The sequence below is a fragment of the Callithrix jacchus genome, chromosome 12, assembly GCF_049354715.1.
Source record: "Callithrix jacchus isolate 240 chromosome 12, calJac240_pri, whole genome shotgun sequence".
Taxonomy (NCBI): Eukaryota; Metazoa; Chordata; class Mammalia; order Primates; family Cebidae; genus Callithrix; species Callithrix jacchus.
Window position 1 is genome coordinate 120,179,770 of NC_133513.1, and position 19,232 is coordinate 120,199,001.

Genomic DNA, 19,232 nt, shown 5'->3' on the forward strand with positions numbered 1-19,232 from the left:
GGGCTAAGGCAGGAGAATCCACTTGAACCTGGGAAGCGGAGGTTGCAGTGAGCCAAGACCACACCATTGCACTCCAGCCTGGGTGACAGAGAGATACTCTGTCTCTAAATAAATAAATAAACAACAGAATGTGCCCACTTGTCTATGGGTGCCAAGTGAGTCTGCCCCACCCACCCTGGTGGGCTGTTTCTTACTGCATCCCTCAACGCCCTCGTCATCCTCCCCACCTCTTTCCTTAAGAGCAGCTTATGTGAAGAATACTGCAGCCAAAGGGTGGCACCCCAGTCAGGTCAAACCTCCCTGGATCACTCATCCCAGGACCTCACTCCCTTAGAAAAACAGGAGCAGTTTCTGCTGAGGCTCGGCCAAAGTCCACGGAGGCCCACTGAGTGGATTCTTTTCCAGCTAAGCCTTGGAACACCAGTCTATCCCACACCCGATTTAGAGGCTCCTTCAAACACCAGTCTATCCCACATCCAATACCAACATAGTGTTTTTTCTGCTCTTTTGAACACCAGTCTATCCCACACCCAATACTGAGACAGTGTTTTTTTCTGCTCCTCTGAACTCCAGTCTATCCAACACCCAAAACCGAGGCAGTATTTTTTCTGCTCAAGGTACTTACTCCAGGTAAACCGGGCCCCTTGGGTGAAAGAGCATTTTTAGAAATTCCATCTCCAGGCAAATATCGTCGAAGAAACTCGACTGAGAAGAGATACAATGTGTGTTAGAAAGACAAGTAGGTACTGGGTCTCCAAGTTAAATCTAGTTTTACGAATAGCCTGTACCCAAGGCTCTTTATTTATGATACTGAAAAGCACACAGTTTGGAGAACTGTAATAACTTTAACTGCAGTTGTAAAGGATGGTAATACGTAGCATGATTTGCCTGCCATTATGTTATCTGTACTGTATAAATACGAAATTTCAGAATCAGATGTTTTATGGGGAGTCATTACAATTCTGAAAGTGTGACTGAACTTTCCCTAAATATATCAAAAATGGGATCACTGTGAGTGTACATAATTGAAGACAAAGTTTATGACGCAGTAGATGTCTACAAATATCAACAGAAATTTAAAAGAACTGTGTCAAAATTTGTATTTTGTATATTATGCTCAGAAAGTAGCTCTACTGTATATGTCTGCTTTTCATGTGCTGGGTGGCTCTGAGCCCATTTGCAAATGGATAAAATTGGAAGGTCTATGGGGTTTGAGACTGATGGGGTCGCCATGCGCAGCAATGCAGGTTGTGCACTGAACAACTAAAGGGGGGCCCTTTTTGATTGAGAATGATGTGGGAGGCACCTGCTGGAGCTGCGTAGTGAACAACCCACACAACTGTGAGGAGTGAGCCATCACCCTGAGGGAGAAGTAGAGTCTGCCTGTGCACCCTGGAAGAACACAGCCAAGAATGAAAACAAATTTCAAATCTTGGAAAGAATTTCCTACCCACCGGAACCATCTCCAGTTCATTCTTTCTTTCTGTCACTTATTTAACTCACAAGTTGTAAATTTCCCCCACGGAACTCTCACAGGGGCTGACAGGAGATTCCTGCATCCAGTGAGCGAACACGGCTCCTCCGTCTGCTGCCACTCCAGGATCTGGGAGGTCAGCAGCAAGCCAGAAAATGTTTCTTGTGCTTCCTTGCTCCTGGGCACATCTTTCTTTGACTCCAAGGTTTGTGGGTTGGAGCCCTGGCTGTCTCCTGATCAGCAACCAGGAGGGTTATGTTTCTGGCCAAGCTTTGGATTTACATTTGAGAAAAGGCTCCTCCACCTCCTCCCTATCATAAGTGAAGGGTTCCTAACTCCAACCAGCAGAACATTAAATGGTTTCTTGACAGCTGCGCGTGCTAATAACCTAGAACAATTCAACAAAATGTGCTCTTGTTTTAGGCCCAGCAAAAACAATTCACTTCCAACAAATAACTTAGAACTGAGAAAAGAAAAAATTTCAAAAATAAAACAGAAATGAATAAGCAATGAATTGACATCTTTTGCTTGAAAAAATGTCCAATTAGATAGGGCGAGGCTCTGGGGCTCCCAACCTTCATGGAACAAAGAATATCTCTTTGGGAGTCCCCCAGTCTGGAGCTGGGTTAACTTAGCATTGGGGATTTCTTCACGGATTCTTTCCTGCCTAACTAGTGTTTAATACCATCACACCCCACAAATAATTGCAAGGATTCAAGTCTTTTTAGGAGAAAAGAAGCTCAGATAATTTAGACTTTAGAAAACAAGACCTTGGCCAGGTGCGGTGGCTCACGCCTGTAATCCCAGCACTTTGGGAGGCTGAGGCAGGTGGATCACCAGGTCAAGAGATCGAGATCATCCTGGTCAACATGGTGAAACCTCATCTCTACTAAAAATACAAAAAATTAGCTGGGCATGGTGGTACGTGCCTGTAATCCCAGCTACTCAGGAGGCTGAGGCAGGAGAATTGCCTGAACCCAGGAGGCGGAGGTTGCGGTGAGCCGAGATCGCGCCATTGCCCTCCAGCCTGGGTAACAAGAGCGAAACTCCGTCTCAAAAAAAAAAAAATAAAAAAAAAGAGAGAAAACACCTAAGAGAAAAACGTGATGGAATTAAGACTATTTCACCCAGAGAAGAGAAAGTCTGTGTGATGGTTCACTAATTCTGGCAAGTTTATTAAGTTATTTTACATAGGATACTGACCACCTAGTCTCCCTTTTCTGAGCAGAGAGAGGAAATGATTTTCAACTGCATCGAGAAGGACATAGGTTGGAAAATAAGGAAGAATTTCCAGATGATTAAGGTTATTAAATGCTGATTGCAGAGAGAGGTTATAGCTTCACCTTTTTGGAAATAATTCAAGGGATGACAAACACTCGTCCATCCAGGCTGTTTTAGGAACAGTCTGAGCGGGAAGTAGGAAAAGTGAAATTATCTCTTTGTCGTGCCTTCCAGCTCTATTTGCTGTGCTAAAAGTGCCTCTTGCAGGAGTTTACATAGTTTATAGATTTCCAAACATTCTTACTGTCTATCTTCTAGGCACTCTTCTTAGGGCCAGAAAGGGGGAGACATAAAGGTGTAAACTTCCCAAGCAAAGATCTAGTTCTGGCCTGGCCTGTTGAAGGTGAGTAACGGGACCTGCAACACATCACGGGCTGTCTAAGCCCCAGGTTCTGATCCTGAGCTCACCACAGGCTCTGGCGGTGATTTTTATTCCTCCAGTCTTTTTTTCCCTTTTATCGGGATATGAAAGCTGCTTCCCTAACTACAGGGAAGAGCGCATGGCTCAGGTTGGACAAGTCGTAACACCTTGTTCCTCTGTCTACCATGATTGGTCCAGAAGTGGCCACGTAACTCAAGGTGCCAAGAAGAGCTCTTTCCCCAGAGTGCTGTACCTGAAAGTGTTTGCTCTTTCTGGAGGCAAGTCAGCCAGGATGGGAGTCCATGGCTGCCTGAAGCCACGGCCCCATTACCTGGAGACAATCGTGAGCCTATGAACCCAAGAACCTGTGAGAGGCTGGAAGGATAAATGCGCAAAAAGAACTCTCAGGCCTTCAGGTCGGCCCTCCAGCCAGCCCTGCCTTGCCAACCCTGCATATCCTTCAGTTTTATGAGTAGGTAGAATACTGCATTCTTTTTTTTCCCCTTAAGCTAGTATGAGTTGGGTTTCTGCCATTTGCAACCAAAGGTCCTGGTTAATATGGGATAGGAATGAGGCCCTACGGATGCAGGTGCTAGGAAGAACCAAGGCCCAGGAATACAGAGCTAAGCTGTTCTGCATTAGAAAATGATGGCAATATCTGCTTATGCCTCAGGGCAAGAGAGAAGAGAAAGGGGGCAGGAAGAGGAGGGAGAGGAGCTTGGAAGATGGCAGAAGGCAGGGTACTGCTGTGCGTGAACCAGCAGAGGGGCCACGAGGGCTCTGAACATCAACAGCACAGAACCCACGATTTTAGAATGCTCACTGCACACCGTGCATGCGACTATTTCCCATGACCTGTCATCTTTCAGAAAAGCTCTGCTCCACGGAACCAGCTTGAAATCACAGTAGTTGGAAGGTAGATGAAGAATCAAGGAAAAGGGCCCAGGGTCACAGTTGTCCTCTCTGTACAGTAGAGATACGGAACAACAAGAGGCACAGAGTGTACAACTTTGAGGCAGGACCCACTCCAGGCACCACAGAAATCAAAACCCCTTCCTTCGAGTCCTGCAAATGGCATGGCTTACCTACTTGTGAGGAAGTCAGACTCAAAGGGAGAGTTTTGATTTCCATGGGGCCTGGAATGGGTACCTGAGTCACTGTATGGTAGATGCCGTGAGACCTGAAGCTCTCAGAAGACGTATGAATTACAAAGTAATAAGTCTCATGATCAGACAAGACATTGATATGTGGACCAGATCACCTCTTCGGGTGTTAGGGTTACATCTACTCTCAGAAGGGTCTGTGTAGGCAAGTAGATGACACGCTTTCCTTGATGAAATACTGCTGCAGAGTGATCCAGGATCGAGATATGAGAATCCAGTAACAATGCTTAAGTCAGGCCTTTCCCATTTTGCATGGGTGTTTTGTACCCAGTGGATGTGCAGCCACAGGGAAAGGCTTTCCCCCAGCCTCTCCGGGAACTGATCAGGAGTCAGGGATCCAACAGGGATGGTGAACAGGACAGCATCAGTAACGCAGACACAATTATTGCACATAAGTTGTGTGATGGAAGGAAGTCGCTTCCAGAAGGGAATTGATCTGGACTAAAATTACTCATAGCACCGTTTTAAGGAAGAAGCTACCTTTTTAACATGCCAAGCTTATTCTGAAACTCCTTTACCATTACATTTTAACAAAAGAGATTCAATCTGGGAGAAGCTAAACTTCCATTAAGTCTTCCAAACACTCCTGATCCATATTTACTAATAATGATGATTTCCAAAGCTCATTTCTGCAATCAAGAGCAGGCGGCACAGCAGGCAAGACGCTGTGCATGGAGCAATCTCCATGAATAATTGCCTGTCCGCATGGCTTCTTAAAGAGAAACAGCAAGCTTATCAGATGATGCTTGGGTTTGTTTAACCTGAACACAGAAAGCAGAAAACTAGGCTCGAGAAAACATGCTTTTAGACTTTCAAGTTGACATGAAACTTGGGAGCCTTAACCTCTACAGAGGAGTTTAAATGGATCAGTGGACACCCTAAAACTCTGCATCAGACATTTTGTATGTCTTTTCTATGCGCTTTCTTTCTTCTTTTTTTTTTGAGACGGAGTTTCGCTCTTGTTACCCAGGCTGGAGTGCAATGGCGCAATCTCGGCTCACCGCAACCTCCGCCCCCTGGGTTCAGGCAATTCTCCTGCCTCAGCCTCCTGAGTAGCTGGGATTACAGGCACGTACCACCATGCCCAGCTAATTTTTTTTTTTTGTAATTTTTAGTAGAGACGGGGTTTCACCATGTTGACCAGGATGGTCTCGATCTGTTGACCTCGTGATCCACCCGCCTCGGCCTCCCAAAGTGCTGGGATTACAGGCTTGAGGCACCGCGCCCGGCCGCGCTTTCTTTCTAGGAAGAGGACGCACAGAGGGAATATGACCCCCTGAATATTTACCGCTAAATACATGTTCTTTCACTAGCACTGTGCGATAGAACTTTCTGGAATGATGAAAATACTTTATATTTGCATTGTTTAAAATGGTAGCCATTAGCTAAACGTGGCTATTGAGCTTATAAAGGTGACCAGTGCAGCTGATGAACCAAATTTTTCATTTTAATTAATTTACATTTTAAAAGGCAAAACTATAAGGATAAAGAGTAGATGAGTGGCTGCCAGGGGTTGGGAGTTGACAGAAGGCTGACTACAAAGGAATGGGGGAATATTTTGCTGGGATGGAACTTTTCTGCATCTCTGTTACGGTGCCGGGGACCTGACTCCACGCATGTGTCAGAGTCAGTGGAAATGTACACCAAGAAGAGTGAATATTCTAATCTGAAAATTGAACATTTAAAATTTTTTTTCAGACAGGTTCTCACTATGCTGGCCAGGCTGGTCTTGAATTTCTGAGCTCAAGCAGTACTCCCACCTCAGCCTCCCAAGTAGCTAGGATTACACGCATGTGCCACCATGCCTGGCTGAAAGATACATTTTAAAAGATGTAGTTGGCTACATGTGGTTAGTGGCTTCTGGATGTGCCGCTGAGGACCATCACTTTAAAAGACTTACACGTATATGCACCAGCAGTGATTTAACTGGACTTTCCCGACTATCAGATTCATTAGGTTAGAAACTGTTCCCCAAACCATCACCGTAATCAAATGCATTCCTAACTCACTAATGAGTGCAACACACTAAGTGGAGGACGTTGACTCTCTACCCATTCCCTGCATCCCTACTAAGTCCAGCGGTCCCTGGCCACTGCAAAATCAGGCACAGCAATCTCATGAGAAGTCTAGTGCCAGCATCCCAAGTTCCAAATTCCAATCTTGGGACCAATGCCTTTGCACTGTCCAGAGACTCCTCCAGGTAGCCGGCCAGGCCAGGAGGCCTGAGTGTGCAAGGGGGATCCCCACTCAGAAGCAACCCAGCCTCAGAGGCTCATTAACCCTTTCAAACACAAGTCCAAGCCTTTTCCTTATGACCCTTTATTAGTTTCCTAGGGCTTCTTAAAGTTTTGCAAACTGGGTGGCTTCAAAGAACAAAAATTGGTTCTCTCATGGTTCTGGAGGTCAGAAGTCTGAAAGCAAGAGGCCAGCAGGTTGGTTCCTTCTTGGGGACTCAGAGGGAGAATCTGTTCTATACCATCCTTCTAGCTTCTGCTGGTTGCTGGCAGTCCTTGGCACTCCTTGGCTTGTGGTCGCATCCCTTCTACCTCTGCCTTTGTCTTCACGTGGCCTTCTCCTCTCTGTGTCTCTCTGAGTCTCTGTTTCCAAGTTTCCCTCTTCTTATTAGAACACCAGTCATTGGGTCGCTGGATTAGGGGAGGGGTCCCCAACCCAGTATCGGTCTGTGGCCTGTTAGAAACCAGGCCACACAGCAGGTGAGTGGTGGGCAAGTGAGCAAAACCTCATCCGTATTTATAGCCACTCTCTATCTCTCGCATTACTACCTGAGCTCTGCCTTGTGTCAGATCAACAGCAGCATTAGATTCTCATAGGAGCTCGACGCCTATTGCAAACTGTGTGTGTGAGGGATCTAGGTGCACGCTCCTTATGAGAATCTAATGCCTGATGATCTGCCACCGTCTCCCATCACCCCAGATGGGATCATCTAGTTGCAGGAACACAAGCTCAGGGCTCCCACTGATTCTACATTATGGTGGGTTGTAGAATTACTTCATTATGTATTACAATGTGATAATAACAGAAATAAAGTGCACGATCAATGCAATGCACTTGACTCATCCCAAAACCACCCCCCTCGTCCCCATTTCATGGAAAGATTATCTTCCAAGACACTGGTCCCTGGTGCCGAAAAGCTGGAGACCAATGAGTTAAGGCCCATCCTAACCCAGTGTGACCTCATCTTAATGAGATCTGCAAAGGCCCTATTTCTAAAATAAGGTCATATCGACCAGTACCGGGATTGTAACTTGAACATATCTCTTTGGGGGCCACAATTCAATCCACAAGAGACTCCAACCATCATAGGGAGAGAATCCTTTCCCCTAGGGTGTAGCAAACAAGACCAGGTGTGGCTTCATGTCTGACAACCTTTAATGTCACTTGTGTGTGTGTGCGTGTATGTGTGTGTATGTATGTTTTCCTTTGCAGTATTTTGTTGTTGTTGTTTATTGTTTTGTTTTTTGTTTTTCTGAGATGGAGTTTCGCTCTTGTTGCCCAGGCTGGAGTGTAATGGCGCCATCTTGGCTCACCACAACCTCTGCCTTCCGGGTTCAAGCACTTCTCCTGCCTCAGCCACTGAGTAGCTGGGATTACAGGCATGAGCCACCATGCCCAGATAATTTTGCATCTTTAGTAGACGGGGTTTCTCCATGTTGGTCAGGCTGGTCTCAAACTCCTGACCTCAGGTGAATCTACCTGCCTCGGCCTCCCAAAGATCTGGGATTGAGGCATGAGCCACAGCACCCAGCTCCTTTGCAGCGTTTTTACCAATGTGAGTGTCCTATCATAGCAACAGGACTGGGATGTGGCCAGTGTCCACCTTCACTGAGTCCTTACCTTTCAGGAGGGACAAGGGTGTGGTGTCTGTCATATCTGTGTCCCTTGAGTTTGTTGGCAGAACACTGAGCATGTGGAAACATGTGACACAACGGAGGAAGAGAAACTGGATTTGATTCTCATTACAGGTTATATTCAAGGAGTAACTTAGGTTTTTGAGTCTTAATGTCCTCATTAGTCATGTGTAAATGTCATGCCTCCTTCTCTGGGTTGTTTTGCTCATTAAATAACCTACATATGGAGCTCTGAGTAGTGAATTGACCAATGTTACTTTCTGAATCCATTCCTTCCTGACTTTTTACTCTTTCCACACACAAAGGGGACTCATAATAAAAAAATCATTTCTATTTAATATAAAAATGCAGACAAGTAAGAAGCTGTAATTCCCTCACCCAAAGATAATTATTATTTAAATTTAGGCATGTTTCCTTAGTCTTTTTAAACGTACATATTTACACACACTATTTCTGCAAAATTGCTTTCATTCTGTACATATTTGTTTTGTAGCCACATTCCCTTAACAAGATCGTACATTTTCATATTTAATTAAATGGTCTTCTAAAGCATGGTTTATATTGGCTGCAGTGTGATTCATCATGCATATAACACAACTTCTTCAATGAGAAGCCTCTCGTCTGCCGTTTTGCCTGTTCCCAATTTTTCACGATCTTAAACAATGTGGTAAGGCACATTTTCACAGATACAACCTTGTGCATCTCCCTGATTATTCCTTTCGAAAAAATTACAGGAAGTAGAATTGTTCAACTCCATTTTTTGTTTTGTTTTTTTGAGACAGAGTCTCACTCTGTCGCCCAGGCTGGAGTGCAATGGCGCAATCTCAGCTCACTTCAACCTCTGCCTCCTGGGTTCAAGTGATTCTCCTGCCTCAGCCTCCCCTGAGCAGCTGGGACTACAGGTACCCACCACCAAACCCAGTTGATTTTTGTATTTTTACTAGAGATGGGGTTTCACCATGTTGGCCAGGCTGGTCTCGAACTCCTGACCTTGTGATCCGCCTGCCTTGGCCTCCTTATGTGCTGGGAATACAGGCGTGAGCCACCATGTCTGGCCTTAACTCAGTTTTTTTGAACTGAGCTTTTTACAACTTGGCTTTCTCTTCTTCCCTCCTCCTCTTCATCTCTACTGAAAACCTTCCCCGTTTATTTCACAGAAGGCACCAAAGCCATCAGAAGGGGATTTTCTTATCTCTTTTGACCGACTAACCCCACAACCTACCTTCCTCTGGACCCCACACATTGTTCGGCCTCCTGCCTTGCACCAGGGCAACCCTTCCACCTGGGTCCAGGTCCCCACTCTCTTGCCTCCTGCAGGAGGCGGCTCTTCCAGTTCTACCCTTCCTCCCCTGCATCTTCAGTGTTTTTTGCTCTGCTGGATCTGGATGGTCCCCAGCACCACGCAAATGTGCCATTCATCTCCCAGATTCCTTCCCTGGTGCTGCCACAGCAAATCACCACACACCTAGAGGCTTCAAACAGCATAAACAACATTCATTACCTTACAGTTCTGGAGGTCAGAGGTCCAAAATGGGTTTTACTGGGTAGAATCCAGGCAGGGCAGGGCTGCACGCCTCCTGGAGGCTCCAGGAAGAAGCTGTCTCCCAGTCACTTGCACCTCCACAGGCTGCCCACATTGCCATCACCTCTTCACAGCCGCTGGTTCATGACCACATCTCAAAGTCAACAGTGGATCACATTCTAGTCTCTCTCCAACTCTGACTTTTCTGCCTCTCTTGTTAAGGTTCTTGAAATTACCTTGGGCTCACCTGGATTATCCAGTACACATCCCCATCACAAGATCCTGAATTTCATCCCATGGGCAATGACCTTTTTTGCCATGTAAGCTAACAGACAGGCCCTGGGGGTTTGGATGTGAACATTTTTGGAGGGCCAGTATCCTGCCGATCAATCCCGTGTCCTTTCTCTCTGTGCCCACACTGGTGACGGACTTTTATGCCACCAGAGTCCTGCACTTGCTGAGGTCACAGTGACCTCCATGGTGCCACACTCAGCAGGCAAGCCTTGAACCTGCTGTGATCCAACATCTGCTACACTGGATCAGTTGGTCATTATCTTCATGAAACTCTTCAGCATTGGGGATGCCAGAATTCTCTGGTTTCCCCTTTACTCACGGCTGTTCCTTCTCAGTCCCTCTTACTCAACCCTTCCCTGCCTCTTGACCATTAAACAAATATCCCAGGACATACTTCATCTGCATGACTCGCTGGATGACCTCATCTGGTTCTAAGACATCACATATTTACTGAGGACACTCAAATCCTTATTCCCAGTCTCAACCTCTCCTCTGAGCTTCCAGACTCATTGGCACAATTGCCCATTTGACATCTGCCCTTGGACTCTACTAGGCCTCTCTGATTTGATATATCCAATGCTGAATCTAAGGTTCCTCTACCTCCACCTGCTCAGCGTGCTATTCACACCTCTGTTAAGGGTGCAGCACACCCAGATGCTCAGGCAAAAAGTACAAATTCATCTTGACTCTGCTCTTTCTCTCTAAACTAAGCCAGCTCCATTAGCAGGTCTTGAAGGTACATCCCTAGCCTGACGTCTTCCATTGCTGCGGTTCTCCTCCCCCTGTCCCCTCTTTCCTGGGCTACTGGAGGCACCTCCAGGTTAGCTGGATTACCAGTCTCCCGGCTTCCAGTCCTGCTCCACAGTCTTTTTCCCATATAGAAGCTGGAATAATCTTTAACTTTTAAAATCATATCATGTCATGCCTGTGCTCAAAACCCCCCAACGGGAGCATGTGTGAAGTAGGGACAGTGGCTCATGGGTTTCAGGCAGGGATTAAAGGACTTTATAAATGAACAATGACTATATAGAGGATTCGGTGCAGTGTTAGTCCTGGCGGGGCACTGGGAGTGTTGCAGGAAGGAAGCTGGAAACTAGGTGGTGCCAGCTAAAGACTAAAATAAAGACTTTGGAGGCTCCCAGCAATGGGCCAGGCAGTGACTCCGATCCCTGGCTGCGCATTAGAAATAGCCCACGATGGTTCTGACAATACTGATGGCCTGGGACCTCCCCAGATTCTTTAAGTCAGAATCTATTTCTGGGTATCGGTACAGATGCTGCACACCTATAATCCCAGCTACTCACGAGGCTGCGGCAGGAAGACAGCTTGAGCCCAGGAGTTCAAGGCTGTTGTGTGCTACGACCATGCCTGTGAACAGCCACTGCACTCCAGCCTGGGCAACACAGTGAGACCCTGCCTCAACAAGCAAAGCCAAAACCAACTCTTCACATGATCGTATAACAAAAACCGAGAGGATGTGGATGAGGGGAGTAGAAGGAAAAGATGGAGATGGTGGATGTGGAAAGACGAAGCAGCTGAGGGGCCCTGGTGTCAGAAGTCATTTATGTGGACACTGAGGTCTCCGTGAAGGTGCAGGGCAGAGAAATCCAGTTCTAATTACAGCCTCCTTCTTGACCTGAATTCCTAGGCATTTTTGTAGAGATAAGGTGGGCAGGTTGTGGAGGCAGCTGAGAGTATGGTCTTACCAGGGGCACATGGGCCTCCTAGGGTCTCCCTCAAATTCTTCTGTGGACAGTCCAGCGGCCAGCAGTGGCGTGATCTAAACTGGATCATCTGAGCTCTGGAGCCTTTTTTATGTCTGTGTTAGACATAATAATGGCCCCTCCCCACCCAATGGTGTCCACATCTAAACCTCACATATGGTGAATGTGTTATGTGGCAAGGGGGAATTGCAGTTGTAAATTACATGAAGGTGACTCAGATAGTTTGGATGTTTATCCCTTCCAAATTGCATTAAAATGTGATCACTAGTGTTGAAGATGGGCCCAGTGGGAGGTGTTTGGGTCATGGGGACAGATCCCTCATAAATGGCTTGGTGCTGCCCTTGCAGTAATGAGTGAGTTCTTGCTCCACTAGTTCATGCAAGAGCTAGTTGTTTGAAAGAGCATCATGGCACCCCTCTCTCCCACTCTTGCTCCTTTCTCACCATGTGATATGCCTGCTCCTTCACCTTCCACTATGACTGGAAGCTTTCTGAGGTCCTCATCAGAAGCAGATGTAGGCACCATGCTCCTTACACAGGCTACAGAACTGTGAGCCAGATGAACCTCTCTTCTTTATAATAGACCCAGCCTCAGGTGTGTATTTATAGCAACACAAAATGGAATAACACAGTTGCTAATCAGCTGATTTTAAAAATAGGGAGATTTTCCTGGATTATCCAGGGGGGCCCAACGTAGTCACAAGTGCACTGAGTTAAATAGCGTTCCCCAGAATGCATGTCCACTGGAGCCTCAGAATATGACCCTATGCGGAAATAAAATCTTTGGAAACATAATTAGTTAAAATAAGATGAGGTAATGTGCATTCGGGTGGGCCCTAATCCAATGACTGCTGTCCTTATCAGAAGAGAAAACAAGAGACACAGACACACATAGACACATAGAGAGAACGTCAGGCAACAACAGAGGCAGAGATTGCATTTTGCTGCTACAAGCCAAGGATTGCTGAAAGCCACCAGAAGCTAGGAGTAGGCCACCCAAGCCTCTGGTAGGACCTCCCCTGCTGACACTTAGATTTCAGGATTCCAGCCTCCTGAGCTATGAGAATAAGCTTGTAAGCCACTCAGTTTGTGGTACTTTTTTTTTCTTCCTGAGACAGAGTCTTGCTCTTGTCACCCAGGCTGGAGTGCAGTGGTGTGATCTTGGCTTACTGCAACCTCTACCTCCCAGGTTCATGTGATTCTCCTGCCTCAGCCTCCCTAATAGCTGGGATTACAGGCATGCGCCACCACACCTGGCTAATTTTTGAATTTTTAGTAGAGACATGGTTTTGCCATGTTGGCCAGACTGGTCTCAAACTCCTGACCTCCAGTGATCCACCAGCCTCGGCCTCCCAAAGTGCTGGGATTACAGGCATGAGCCCCCCGACCTGGCCAGTGTGTGGTGCTTTACTAGTGTGGCTGCCCTTAGAAACTGAAAGGGTCCCTATGTGTGGAAGAGGGCGGCAGAAGAGTCATGGGCAGGATGATGGAATGTGACAAAGACCCAGCTGAGCGCTCTAGCTTTGGAAATGGGAGGAGGGAGGACCCAAGAGTCAAGCAATGAAAGGAGCTTCTAGAAACAGAAAACTGGAAAAGTGAAGAAGGCAGATTCTCCCTGGAACGTCCAGAAGAAATGCAGTCTTGCCAAAACCTTGATTCTGGCCTACTGGGGCCCATTTTGGGGTTCTGTCTTACAAAACTGTCAGACGATACACTTGTGCTGTTTTAAGCCATTAATTTTGTAGTAGTTTGTAGTGACAGTAGTGGAAAACTATCACAATATCAAAAAGAAAATTTACCTTATTATATCAACTTTTAGGTTAACTTGGCTATTTTTTTAATATACAATACTGATTTTTAGAAAGCCAACCCTCTTATATTCTCTGTGTTCTAATCGTGTCCTATTATGCTTAGAGCTCCTCACCACAGAGCTTAGATAAATGCTGTGTTTTCTTAGTTCTTCCTGATTTCAGTTTTTACATTAATTTTATAATTCAGTAGCCCTTAACATTCATTTTTTTTTTTTTTTTTTTTTTTTTTTGAGGCAGAGTCTCGTACTGCTGCCCAGGCTGCAGTGCAGTGCTGCAATCTTGGCTCACTGCAACTTCTGCCTCCCAGGTTCATACTACCCTCCTGCCTCAGCCTCCCAAGTAGCTGGTATTACGGGTGTATACCACCACGCCTGGCTAATTTTTCTGTATTTTTAGTTGAGGCATGGTTTTTAGTAGGGGCATAGTTTCACTATGTTGGCCAGACTGATCTCGAACTCCTGACCTCGTGCTCTGCCCACCTCGGCCTCCCAAAGTACTGGCCAATATTCACTTCTTGTTGCAGACAATTTGGGAATCTGATGAAAACCACAGATGCCCCACATACAGAACAGACACATACATGTCTAATCTGTCCACTAATATCTGTTGGGAGAGGACGATGCCAAATTGAAAGATGCCACGTTGTAAGCAGATGTCAATCAAAGTGGGGAGAAATGTTCTACCTGGGTGAGAAGAGGCGATTGCAGTCAGCTGTCATGGGGGTGGGACATTTGACAGGAACCTTGAAGGATGGAAGGACTCTGGTGGCCACAGGTGGGAAGGCGCTCCCCAAGAAGAGAAAGGGATGAGCCAAGGCGGGAAGGGTGTGCACATCCCACTTGCTGTGACTGGGCCAGGGTACCTGAAGGCAGGCTGTGGAGGTAAAGGGGGTCTCGCTCACCTGTTTCCGATCTGACCAGCCCAACACATGGATGACCAAGAAGACACTATTCTGCAAGAGTCAAGAGAGACGCTGGGCCCTGAGAAAGGTCAAGAACTTTGGAGAAAAGAGCTCAGGAAGATACGCATTGAGTGTCGATATTGGAGAGGTGGAGAGAACGGCCTGATGAAATGAAATGTTAGGGGAACAGGAACACCTTGCTCGGAATGCTTTCTTTCCCAAGTTCCATACGGATACACACAGCGACCTGCAGGAGAAAAAAAGGGAAGGTATTATTCCTAACAACCCTATTTTACAGATAATGATTCAGACGAAGGCACAGAGAGAGGTTAAACAATTTGTCTAAGGCCAGCGATTTGTAGAATTATATTCCCACAGAGTAACGGGGGAGAATAGCAGCATATTTAACACCAGCATTGATAGAATTTATAAGTGCATGGACTCTGGGGAAGCTTTAAGGATTCTTTTTTTTTTTTTAGAGACGGAGTTTCACTCTTGTTACCCAGGCTGGAGTGCAATGGCGCGATCTCGGCTCACGGCAACCTCCGCCTCCTGGGTTCAGGCAATTCTCCTGCCTCAGCCTCCCGAGTAGCTGGGATTACAGGCACGTGCCACCATGCCCAGCTAATTTTTTGTATCTTTAGTAGAGACGGGGTTTCACCATGTTGACCAGGATGGTCTCGATCTCATGACCTCGTGATCCACCCGCCTCGGCCTCCCAAAGTGCTGGGATTACAGGCTTGAGCCACCGCACCCGGCCACTTTAAGGATTCTTAAAAGTGAATCATTTGTTCATGTGACAAATAAAAACACTGAGATTCAGGGGGTGTAAGTAACTCATTTAAGACCAAAAAACGATTCGAATTAGACTCAGTCCCAATTCTCAGGAATTCTTAGCACTCCAAAGGGCGTGTTACCAGTGACATAGTAGGATTTGGTGCTGAATCCTGCTTTGGGTTCGGACTGGCTTTATAATCAGCCCAACAGACCAGATGCTTGACTGGGTCCCTCTGACTGGTGAGCAAACCATTTCCTTTTGTTTACTCCATTGAGACTGAGGACAATTTTAATGTGGTCCACTCCCAGGAAATATGACATCTAATTACCATCTTCACATAATGATGTGGCTGGGGGCCCTCTCTGTGTCACACAGGCCTGTTGTGATCCCACTCAGTCTGCTGTCCAGCCTCATCTCCCTTGACTCTGAACCACATGCCCGAAACCCAGTGACATAGAACCCCATGCCATGCCCAAGCCCACCAAGTCAGCATGACCCAGGGCCTTTGCACATGCTGTGGTGTGTTCCCTGGTCCCTGCTTTCCCCTGCCCTGCCAGTGAAACCCTACTTCTTCAAGATTCATTGTTTAAAAACCAACCCATCTTCTACACCCATGTTCATAGCAGCACAAGAGGTGTCCATCAACAGATAAATGAGTATGTACAATGTGGTCTATCCATGTGATGGAACATTATTCAGCTGTAGAAAGGACGGAAATGCTGATGGCTGCTACAGCACAAATGAACCCTGAAGACATGATGCTAAATGAAATAAGTCACTCCCAACAGGACAAATCCTGTGTGATTCCACTGATAGGAAGTCCCTAGAGGAGTCAGATTCATAAAGGCAGAAAGCAGAATGATGGTTGCCAGGGCCTGGGGGGAGGGTTAATGTTGTTTAATGGGTATAAAATTGCAGCTTTGCAAGATGAAAAAGTTCTGGAGATTGACTGCATCACAATGTGGATATACTTAATGGTACTGGAATGTGCACTTAAAATGGTACATTTTGGAGGGTCGGGGGCAGCTGAGTCTCCCATGGACACTGCCTGCTCCTAAAAAAAAGAAAAAAAAAGTACATTTTGTTAAGTGTATTTTACCATCATTTTAAAAAAACTATTTTTAAAAACCCTATCCTTAACGAAGGCTTTCTTGAGTCCCCACGAGGAGTGAGCTATGCTACGCTTTGGTGTCTGACTACAGCCCACTGGGCACACTCCCCATGGATACCAGGTAACTACTGACTGGTGCTTCCTTCTGCAAACGTGGGCCCCTTGAGGGAGCATGGGCTGACTCTGACTAGTCTCTCTAGCCACACACCCTGGCATGGCTCCTGGTTTATGAGGGAGCATGGGCTGACTCTGACTAGTCTCTCTAGCCACACACCCTGGCATGGCTCCTGGTTTATCTTTGCTTACCAATGAGGACTCTAAGTAGGATGTTACCATGAGACAACCAGCCTTCCCTGGCTCTTTGATATAATCACAGATCCATGAAGACACCACCTGATGCCTCTACAACTGACAGGTCATTTATAAAGAATTGGCTTGATAGATTAAATACTTTCCCCTTGAAAAATGGAGACAAATACGAAAACATTGAGCATCCTGAAGCAATCGCATGATTTACGGGGACATTAACGAGAGTTGCGCCCTGCCCAGCTCAACGTTGCATTGTCGGCATCTAATTCCCTCCATAGCCTTTCTCCCCTTATCGGGATCTGCAACCCAGAATCCTATAAATATTGCAGTGGCATATGACCGGGGGTGTCAGAGATGTCACCTGTGATGATAAAAGTGTCTAAGAGGCTTCAGGATGTGTCACGGTGAAGGATGGACTGGAGACAGGATGGCAAGTGGTAATTACAGGGCTGAGGTTTGGGATGCAGGAGCAGAGGCAGCCTTGGAGGGCAGGAAGAAGGAAGAGGCTGAAGAGCTACTGAAGCCAGGCCTCGTCCCTGGGCCTTCCTCCTCCTCTGGAGCATCTGGCAGCTGTTGACTGTTCTCAGTGCTTGAGCTTTGGACCTGGTATTGAAGATGTCATTGACTCTCAACCCAAGCCCTTGTACATGTCCCTAGTTCCCTAACCCCATGCCACATCCCTCCCACCTCCATGGCTGACTCTCTGGCCTTGGCTTGACATAGTAAGAGGGGCAAGTGCTCCAAAGAAGGGTGAGTAGTAATACAGAAATGTGTGAGAAGGGGGCTAATCAGTGCAACGTGGGCAAAGGGTTTGGAGTTCAATGCAAATGAGAATCTCAGAACCAAGGTTACACAGAAGGTCTGGTAGGATTCATAGGGAACCTCTTGGGGGAATGAGACTTTGAAAAGGTCTAGGCCTGGGCGCAGTGGCTCATACCTGTAATCCCAGCACTTTGGGAGGCCAAGACAGCAGGATCATTTGAGGCCAGGAGTTCGAGACCAGCCTGGGCAATGGAGCAAGATCTCATCTCTACAAAAAATGAACAACTTCGTTTGGCATGGTGGTACACACCTGTATTCCCAACTACTCAGGAGGCTGAGGCAGGAGGATTATTTGAGCCCATGAGGCTGAGGCTGCAGTGAGCCGTATTGGCATATTGGTGCCACTGTACCCCAGCCTGGTGACAAGGTGGTAACAATAGTAACTTACGTTGACTGAACACTTGTTTGCTGTCAAGCACTGTACCAAGCACTTTTAAATGGACTATCTCATTTAATCCTCCAATGACTCTACACAGTATATTCCAAAATCTCTGCTTTCCCATTAGGGACATTAACCCATGGAGAGGCCAGGTGAGCTGCTCAAGGACCTGCGTGATGTCAAGATAAGGACAAATGTGGAAAGGCTACATGGCAGCCATCATAAATCAAGATGAAGAGCCTCAGTCCTGTGCTAGGTCACCGTAAAAACATGGGAGTGGTCACCAGACATGGGCCAGTGACTGTAGCCATCGCCAGGAGGCAGATGGTCAGAAGTCAGAACTAAAATATCACTTAGGTATCAAGCACGCATGATACCTTGGTAAAGGGGGCGGGAGAGGAAGTGGGAGCAAGGTGGGCAATGAATCCTGCCAGACCTTTTGTGTCACCTTGGTTCTGAGATTCTCCCTGGCATATTGCTCTGGTCCCTTCCCCAAGATGACAGCTTCTGGCAGTGAGGCCGAACACACTGCACGCAGGATGCCCAAGGGACGCTAAGCAGCTGCTGCCGCCAGGGAAGGTTGACTCCTACCCCACGTCCATTCCCACACACTCCAGAGAAATGTGGGCCATGCAGAGACAGCGTCCTGATCTGGTAGCTCAGGCATCTGTGTCCTTTCAGAGAGCAAGAAGGCAGTGCCTTGGCAAGAATCCTCCACCTGCCTCTTCTCCAGGGTCTGTGATGAAATCTACCTGAAATTTATAGGCTTAGTTTTTAATGATCACTCATTAAACTTGCAATGAAAAAGATCAAGTGTGTTGGAAAGTAGATACTGGGGAAAATATACTCACTTCAATTATTTTAACCCTGGAGATACGCTATGTGGGTGAAACCCACACTGCAGGAGCGTTCAGCAGATTTTCTGTGGGTCCCATTTCAGGTCAGGCACTGTGCTGGGCACTGGGGCTTTCATGTCAGAGAAGACATGGGCTTGGCACTCAGGTTCAGGAGGGAAGCAAACAGGTCAATCAGTCTGCAACAAGACTGCAGATTGCATGGTGGGAATGCACCTGGAGCTCTAAAGGAGCACAGCCCCGTGTCGCTGTCTGGCTTCTTAAGAAACCAATCTTAAGACTGAAATTAGGCCAGACACAATGGCTCACATCCGTAATTCCAGTACATTGGGAGGCCAAGGCAGACAGATTACCTAAGATCAGAAGTTCGAGATGAACCTGGCCAAGATGGTGAAACCTCTTATCTACCAAAAATACAAAAATTAGCCAGGAGTGGTAGCACATGCCTGTACCCTCAGCTACTCGGGAGGCTGAGGCACAAGAATCACTTGAACCCGGGAGGTGGAGGTTGCAGTGAGCTGAGATAGCACCACTGCATTCCAGCCTGGGCGATAGAGCGAGACTCTCATTTCAAAAACAA

General features: G+C 46.8%; 1 long non-coding RNA gene across 2 annotated transcripts; it reads right to left on the reverse strand.

The window, feature by feature from the left end:
• Positions 1 to 9,370: 9,370 nt before the first annotated feature.
• LOC103787374 (uncharacterized) lies at positions 9,371 to 18,521 on the reverse strand. Of its 2 annotated transcripts, none has more exons than XR_013525192.1 (5): positions 18,390 to 18,521; positions 17,535 to 17,627; positions 16,959 to 17,200; positions 14,400 to 14,646; positions 9,371 to 9,620 (listed from the first exon to the last, which is right to left on the reverse strand). It is a non-coding gene; the product is annotated as an uncharacterized LOC103787374 (long non-coding RNA). The 2 variants fall into 2 exon arrangements; XR_013525191.1 differs by lacking the exon at positions 18,390 to 18,521 and adding an exon at positions 18,235 to 18,361.
• Between the last annotated feature and the right edge of the window lie 711 nt (positions 18,522 to 19,232).